Source organism: Watersipora subatra, chromosome 4, assembly GCF_963576615.1.
Source record: "Watersipora subatra chromosome 4, tzWatSuba1.1, whole genome shotgun sequence".
Taxonomy (NCBI): Eukaryota; Metazoa; Bryozoa; class Gymnolaemata; order Cheilostomatida; family Watersiporidae; genus Watersipora; species Watersipora subatra.
In genome coordinates, this window is record NC_088711.1 from 51,483,801 (window position 1) to 51,492,160 (window position 8,360).

An 8,360-nucleotide genomic window follows, 5' to 3' on the forward strand; every position below is an offset into this window, starting at 1 on the left:
CAACTGTGTCAGTTTCTATCTCTAATGTTTCATCCGTTTAAGAGGTCTGACCGGTTGTCATGCTAGTCAAGCAAAAACTTGGCAGAATTTCTGTACGTCGTGTAGAATCTATGCTATAGGATGTGTATGTTATAGGGGCATCTACTGTAATAGGTTGTTTTGGGTAAAAAATTTCTACTGTTAACAGGTCAGATAGGTTTCCTTTATAATGCATTCATCTCTACACCTTATAGGTTGTGTTTAGTTACCATAAAACCTCTAATTGAATGCCATGGCACTCTATTTTTCAACCCTTCTTCTATGGTGGCAGTCGAATAGATGTGGCGTTTAAATAGATGCTGGGGTTCTTTTTTCAAATGTCAAAATTCTGAAGATAGTTTTAGCTATTTCAAGGCCGAAGTGAATGCCACCTGTATTTTGCCTTCCTCTGCTGAATCAATATTAACCTTGTTGGATGCAATAAATCAGCTAACTTACTTCCGACTTGTCAAATATCTCTTAAAAATATGCATTGAGAAGCCAAATAGATCTCTACCAGTTAATATATATTGCTTGCAATTAACCCGCGATGATATTACAGCCTGTGTCCTACTTCAAGATTGTTTATGGACTTCTGTACGAACAAAAACAACGAAAGGACTAATTATTGTTGATGTAACCAAGTCATTATTAGTGCGAGTTTGCGGACACCTTTTTACTGATCACTCGCTATTATGACTTCGCAAAGATCAGAGAATGTCAAGGTGGCGGCCAAATGAACTGGCGTTCAATTAAAGGGTGGCGCTCTTTTTTCAACTCTTCTCCTATGGTGGCAGTCAAATAAAGAAATATGATGGTTGTTCAATTAAAGGTTTTACAATAGCTATGAAGATACAATAGTCCTAACAGAAGCCTTGCTTATTGTTCACAATCTTGTTATTCAATGATTATTAATAAGTTCGTCACACCCAACTACAATGTATATTCATGTACACAGATATAAGGAAGGTTAACATTAAGTTTATTACAGAGTTAAGATAGGTGTGAATATCAATTATGAATTATATGCAAAATGTTGTTTCACTGTTGAGTTCACATACCTAAAACCTGTCTTTAAATTGAGTTTTAATGTTTCTTTGCGTAGCGAAGACTAATGTACTCATTCAACACAGCAACACTTTGAACACACAGCAAACATTCTGTTTTATTTGTAACTTTTGTTTAAAATTACTGACATCCATTCATTAATAAATGATTGATATTTTCTGTCAGTTTAGCGTTTCTTGGGAACTTCCATAGTCGATAATTTTTTTAAATATAAAAAATGTAAATTCTTAATCTAATACTAACTAATAACCAAAGAAGAACTCTAACAGTCCCGTTGTGGCCTAGTCTTCAGCAGTCGTAGTGAAATGAAGTGTAACATTTATATTCGTGTCAGCGGAATGCAGTGTATTATGCTAGTTACGACTCATGTCTCACACAGACAGTTAACTAAGAGCACAGAAATTGGCAACTGCTAGTAATGAGTCCTCGGGCCATATGACATGGTGTGGTTGAATACTTTATGTAAAATGGTAAAAATACTTTCAGGGTCTATAGACCCTGCTCATTGGCAGTATGTTGCCCACGGGAAGAGTCTGGACCCTGCCCATGGGCAACCTATTGCCCACTGGCAGGGGCAGTATGTTGCAGGGCAAGAGGCAGTACTTCAACCCTGCCTACAAGCGTTGGAGTGTTGGGCAGGGACAGGCAGGGGTCAGTACTTCAACCTTGCTTAAAAATTCGCTCGTATGCTGAGAGAATTTTAGGCAAGGTTATTTCTGTTTTGTTTTTAGAATGTTTTGAATTGTGGTCAATTATTTATGAAGCTTTGTTAAAAATGGTTAAAAATCTGCTATACTGTTTCTGGCTACTTTATTTATTCGGACAGTTGAGTACATTGTCAGATAGATAAGTATCTGGGTTCAGATCTAGCATCCTGGTATGGCTATGCTATAATCATTTTGTCTTGACAATGGCCTAGCCTCTGACAGATTTACTGACTTTGCTCATAATAGTGATAGTAAGGAGAATGGTTTAGTTAGTGTTTGTTATGTGATATTAGTTTTAACAGGAATAAACTACGGTAATCTCCTTTAATGACACGTTTTATATATATACTTGCCATCAAATGTCACAATAATAGTGGTCAAAGGAGTCTTTGCACATTAATTTTCCTTAGCTACCCACGCTTGTTCATGTTTCCATTTTTCCTATGTTGAAACTAAAATCATTGCGGCTTTTACAGATCAATTTTTTTAACTAGTGGCAGAAAAAGTATAGATAACTGGCATTATATATGTTATTGTTATAGATAAAAATTAAGGCTCTTGTAGTAAAGTCTGCTGTGTTTATATTGGTATCCAGGTTTGATGGTCACATCAGCTGCCTTGTTTGAAGTTTGCACTATTTTGACATGGAATTTGACATCAGAAACATCTGCGTTTCCCTGGTTCCCATTTTTCTTGGGCCTCACTCCTTCTATTACATACCTTCTCACCAAAGAGCTCAAGGTTTGTTGCAGTTGCTGAGATCATGAGGGTTAAATGTGTGTTTCTAAGCATCAAATACGTAGATATGGGTTGTACATTTCTCAGCTGACTTGAAATGACAAAAAATGAAATACTCATTCAAATTTTATATATTGTTCACTTATCAGGTCTTAGTTTGTATCCCATTTGTGTTACATCTCAACCTACCTGCACTGCCTGTCAATATTTCTTATTAAGATTGGATTTGGCAACTAATTTTTATTTGAGTTTTAACTTGTTATATGACAGTTATAGCAGGTATGAGTTTATGGTAGTCTTACATGACAATTATAATCTATATGTAGTTATTTTACAATAATTATACAGTTACTGTATGCATCACATAATCTTATATACCTCAACCTTAGGGGTTACATGAACTCTATGGAACTTTCTAACTACAACATATTTGCTACATAGTGACTACAAAGTGATAGCGCAAGTATATGAGAGAGAGGTCAAAGTTCAGAAGGAGCATCATCATAGCCTGGCATGTTGTATAAATCATAAGTAGAGTTTAGTTAAAGGAACAAATTGGAAATGTCTTGTTCACTTCATGCAGGATCAATCAGCTGGGTCGGTGGCTGCTGCCTTCATCTCCATAGTACCAGGCTATATCAGCTCAGGTCTGTCGCTGGTTCCTATGACAACGAAGGAATCGCCATATTCTGCATGCTATTAACCTACTACCTCCGGATTAAACTTGTCAAAACTGGTTCGATCTTTTGAGCTGCTGTTTGCTCTGTTGCCTACTTTTACATGGTTAGTAGTTTCCTTTTTATATTTATCACTGAGCTAGCTTTCAGGTAAGACATGTTCACGCTCCCAAGTATTTATGACCTACCGGAAGACGAGTCGTATCGGTTTTTTCACGATATATTTCTTATAAAATTAGTTATTAATACGAAGAAAGTAGGTAAAGATATTTGACAACTGCTACAAGTGGAATCGAAATTTCTGGTCTAACATCTCGTGCAAAAATTAAACAGATTGGTTTGCGTTGTTGCTTAGAAACAGCGATTGTAAACAGAATCGTGTCAATGCCGGTTTTGCGGCCACTAGGGTATCTGACACACCCTACTTAATGCCGCAAATGTGGCCGTTAGGGTTCAATAGGTTAAGCATAGAGATTAAGTAGCTGTGCAGCTCAGAAATATTTAAAGGCAATAAGTAGGTGCTGGATGTCACGAGTTGTAGTCTCATCAAATACTCTATTTTATCCTAACATCAAACCTTGGAGACGATAGACGGACGGTCAGACTGACACTGATATTATTATGTGTAGTAAAGATATAGATTAGTTTTACTTTATTATCCTTAACCTTAATTATTAGTTAAATTTATTAATTATCACTACTTTAATTATTAATGCTATTATATTACTTTATTTCTAGTATCCTTCCTGTCATGCTCATATTGTTATATTAAGTTAGCCATTTATTATGAGACATTTCATTTAGCCGAGTTATTATAGTTAGATAACTTTTAAAGACAGGAAGTATATTCCTTAGATGATTTAACTGAGTCATCTTATCTCTTACTGGGTTTTTCTAAGGGTCAAAATTACTGTTAGTTTGAGACAATAGTGTTAACATTGTTTATAGGTTTTACAGTGACTGCTGCTGTTTGCAAGTTCATTGAGAGCTCAATAGGATTGTTCGTGTAACAATTTGTATGACTGAGCCTCACACCTTTCATGTCTGAGTTTTGACTTGTTGTCTCTGATGCATTATAGCATTTAGTATGTCCAAGTTTTGTACTACTTGCCTTGTATATAATGCACATCAGTTCTTGGGTGTCAGGTGTCATCTCGGAGAGGCTATGTATTTCCCATCAACCTTATCCCTCTTCACTTGTTGGCACTTATGGTTACTTGAAGGTTCTCTCACAGGATATATGTAGCCTACAGCGCAGTAAGTACTATGAGATACATTAGCGTTTATGAGATACAATCTTGTCTATGAGATATACCTGCGTCTATGAGATATGCTTGTCTCTATGAGATACACTCGCCTTCATGACATATTTTATACTATCATTTTTGAAAATAAAATTTTAGTTTAAAACGTATCTAAAAAAGTTGCCTATTTTCTTCTGTTAATGGAGATTTTAATATGTGAGGAACCTAGGCTAAATCGCCAAATGAATAAACATTGTGTGCATTCCTAAGAATTACATTAGTACACTAGTTCGTTATCCGGTTGTAGTACAACCTTACGACTTAGTAGCCTGTGTTTAGGCTATTATTCACAATCAATATAATATCAATTAGACAAGCAGTCTTCACCCTTTGTTCAATTGTTCAGACATGATTAAAATTATTGTATTTTCCATTTATCATTAGGTATCAAAGCAAGCAAGTTAATGACACGGTATGCATGTTTGACCCAGAGAATTATCTCCCCTTGATTTTGTTTTGGTTCAGAGAAAGCCAATGCATTGGCATCCATTTAGATTACTCAGATTTCTGAGCCATGTTATTCATAAATCAAGCTTGTCGGATCTGTGTCTACTAGTGTAATGGCCATGTGATAGCTTTGTGTTATGTTGTTGAACCTCATCCTAGAGTTGTTGGTATTTTTGTTACAGGTTTATTGTCTTGGTACCCTCTTGTTTATCTCCTTTGTTGGATTCTAACCGGTACAGTCGAGTGAACGAATGGCTGTAAGTACCTACTCATTGTTGTGGTAAAAGGGGAGATGTAGGGCTATACACAATATGTAAACAACGGTTGACAATTTGAAATCTAACCTTGTACACACGAGCAAGCCTTTTCACCCTATATCGGTTACCAAACTCCACTTGCCTGTAAAAGTACTTGAGGTAGCACAATTCTTGGTAGACTGAATATCATATTGGATCTCTGAATATTTTATAACCAAGTGAAAGAAGTAGAAGTAATTTATTGCAAAGAGTAAAACTCAATAAAAAGGAGAAGTAAAGCATTGCAAATAGTGTCAGGAAAACTGGTGTGTTTCCTTTACTGCTGCGCAAGGAAACAAACCACTGAGTGCAAAGCAATAGAAATATATATATTTGACAATATATATATAATATTACTGATGTACAAGGAAACAAACCACTGAGTGCAAAGCAATAGGAATATATATATTTGACAATATATATAATAATATTACTGCTGTACAAGGAAACAAACCACTGAGTGCAAAGCAATAGAAATATATATATTTGACAATATATATAATAATATTACTGCAGAAGATTAGATGATCTTAGAAAGAGATCATGTTTAGTATTACAAACTTATTATTAGTATTAGAAACTTCAGTATTACAAGATCAAAAGTATACTGCACAAAGCAGCAAAAGTTTCATAAGCCGGAAGTGTGGAAGTACAAAAAGAACTAATGTTCTGTCAGCAGCCGCTCTTTAGTTCTCGGTCAGCTGGAAGTGCCTTCGGAAGTTTTGCTAAGCCTCAGGAACGAATAGTCTAATGGACTCGAAACTATGAATTTATATTGACATTGTATACACACAAAAAAATTGTATACGCACAGACAAAAATTTTTTAATCCTATATACACCGGAAGTACAGAAAAACCCTAGCGGAACTATGAATCCAAGGTGAATCAGATAGGTAAAAATTTCCCTGAATTATTTGGAGCGCATGTGTTAAAGTGTTAAACTTAAATTGTTTTAAACATTCAGAAGTTGTCTTATCATAAGCTAAAATATGATAGCAAAAGATATGATATAGTGAAACTAGTTGATTTTGAAAGTGGGTGAAGTTTGCTGCATAAAATTATTCCTTAACCCTTTCACTGCCGTACGCGCATTTATGCGAAATCCATGGTTGACTGCCGTGTACGAATTTTCTGGCAATTGCATAGTAACCTAATTTTATTATTCGTTGACAACATAGCCAACGACCTTTAGTACCTTTATGGTATTGACAGTATTGTTCGGAAACTTCTCTATAAAAGAAGCCTAAATTTGCGAAGCAATTTTGAATCTTTGTTTGGGATTTTCCAACTCAAAAATGCACATTTTTCATTTTTAATGTTCAAAATATTTATTGTTACATGGCTCCCTCAAGCACCTCCCAAGTAAGAAAATTAAAAAATACTTATGTTGATGGCATTATGGCCGATTCCGATTTTAGTGATTACACAAATAATGAAAGCAATAGCTCTGACGACGATGAGATTAATATTAGTGTTGCAACAAGATGTCATTTTCAAAATTTTAGTTTTACATAGCTTTAGTAAGCTATATAATATAGCCACAAAATTATAGCTTCACATACATGTAGCTTTAGCAAGCCATGTAGTATAGCTAAATTGACAATGTTTGCATAGTGATGTTTGTAAACATTTAAAACAGTTAACAACATAAAATATACTTGTACAATTTTTTCTTAAACGATGTTTAAAATTGAAAAATTATGAGTATGTATCATGCTCTAAAATCAGCAATTTTCAGTAAAATGGCTAGCAGTAGGCCAAAAGCTAAATTCCTACATGGATGGCAGTGAAAGGGTTAAGATCAGGTTTGCTATACAAAAATTAGTAATTGGTATCATAAAGGTTGACTTTCAACAATTTACATTACAGTTATTTAGTATCAAAAGGTTCACAATGTCTTTCTCTGTTGTGTGGTAGGTTCAAAATATGTGGAAATGTGATTACAAGCTCCTAAAAGCTCAAAAACGAACAGTTAAAAAACGACTGTAGGTTGGAATCCCTTTCTTTGATGACGTACTCAACTCGACGTGGTTATTGTTTTGACACATGGTGTTATCACCCGAAATGAAAAGACAATTAAAGTCACAATATAAAACGTCTCGGAGCACTAGTTTAGGACTAACACTTTGGGTTCTACCAAAAAGCCCTCATCAAATATACATGTAGATGCTCGCTACTTCACAGTTTCTTTTCAGCCTTTTATAATCATCTAGTCATAATCTTATCATGTGACCCATATTTCCTAAAAATGGGGCAAGCAATTTTTACAATGTGCATTTTTCGACCAGCACAGGTGACCAACAGGCTCCTCATGTTTATCAAAGGATGGTATGCCCCTTCCAGCTAAGAATAAACAATTAAACTGATTTTTAGGCCACGTTTTGAGTTATCAGTGCTCAAAGTGACAGCATTACGATGATAACGAAATAGATGACTAAAGATAGTAGACATGGTTTTATTGAATGCGTGAAGTTTATTCGTGAAAGTATTTTGACGAATGAGGTCGCATGAAGGTGTTAACAGAAGCACATCGTGTTCAACTACGTCATATCTGAGCTGTTTTGAGAGGGGTTCCAACCTACGGCTGTTTTCGTGATGGCTGTGATTAACTGTTTGTTTTTCATCTTCTACGAGCTTGTAATCACATTTCCACATATTTTGCAATTACAACACAACAGAGTAAAACATGGTGAACCTTTTGATACCAAATAACTGTAATGTATACTTTTTTGCAAGTCAACCTTTAAGATACATCCTGTTAGTCTAGTTTTTAATTTGTCTATAAACTAGCCTGGCTAGCCGTTGTTGTCTGCATATTAAAATCAGCTTGTAAACAATGAGCGTTGCCTGTCACTCGCTATCAGCTTGGCACATTGCCAAGGTACAATTTGAGTAAGCCGACCAATAAGAAGTACCACTCTCCGTGACTTACACCCACAGTTTTTCGTCATGATCAAAAGCAGTAGCCCGTTTGCTCCCATATACCGACATATATCGCCTAGCGATTCCATCAAGCTTGTGTGGCTAAATTGGTAGGGCGTCGGAATGGCAAATTGGAAGTCCGAGATCAAATCTTCGGCGATGTGGATTCTTCATTCCAAGAT

General features: G+C 35.5%; 1 pseudogene; it reads left to right on the top strand.

The window, feature by feature from the left end:
- Positions 1-2,387: 2,387 nt before the first annotated feature.
- The window catches only part of LOC137394334 (dolichyl-diphosphooligosaccharide--protein glycosyltransferase subunit STT3A-like), a 61,784-nt pseudogene continuing 55,811 nt past the window's right edge, over positions 2,388-8,360 (top strand).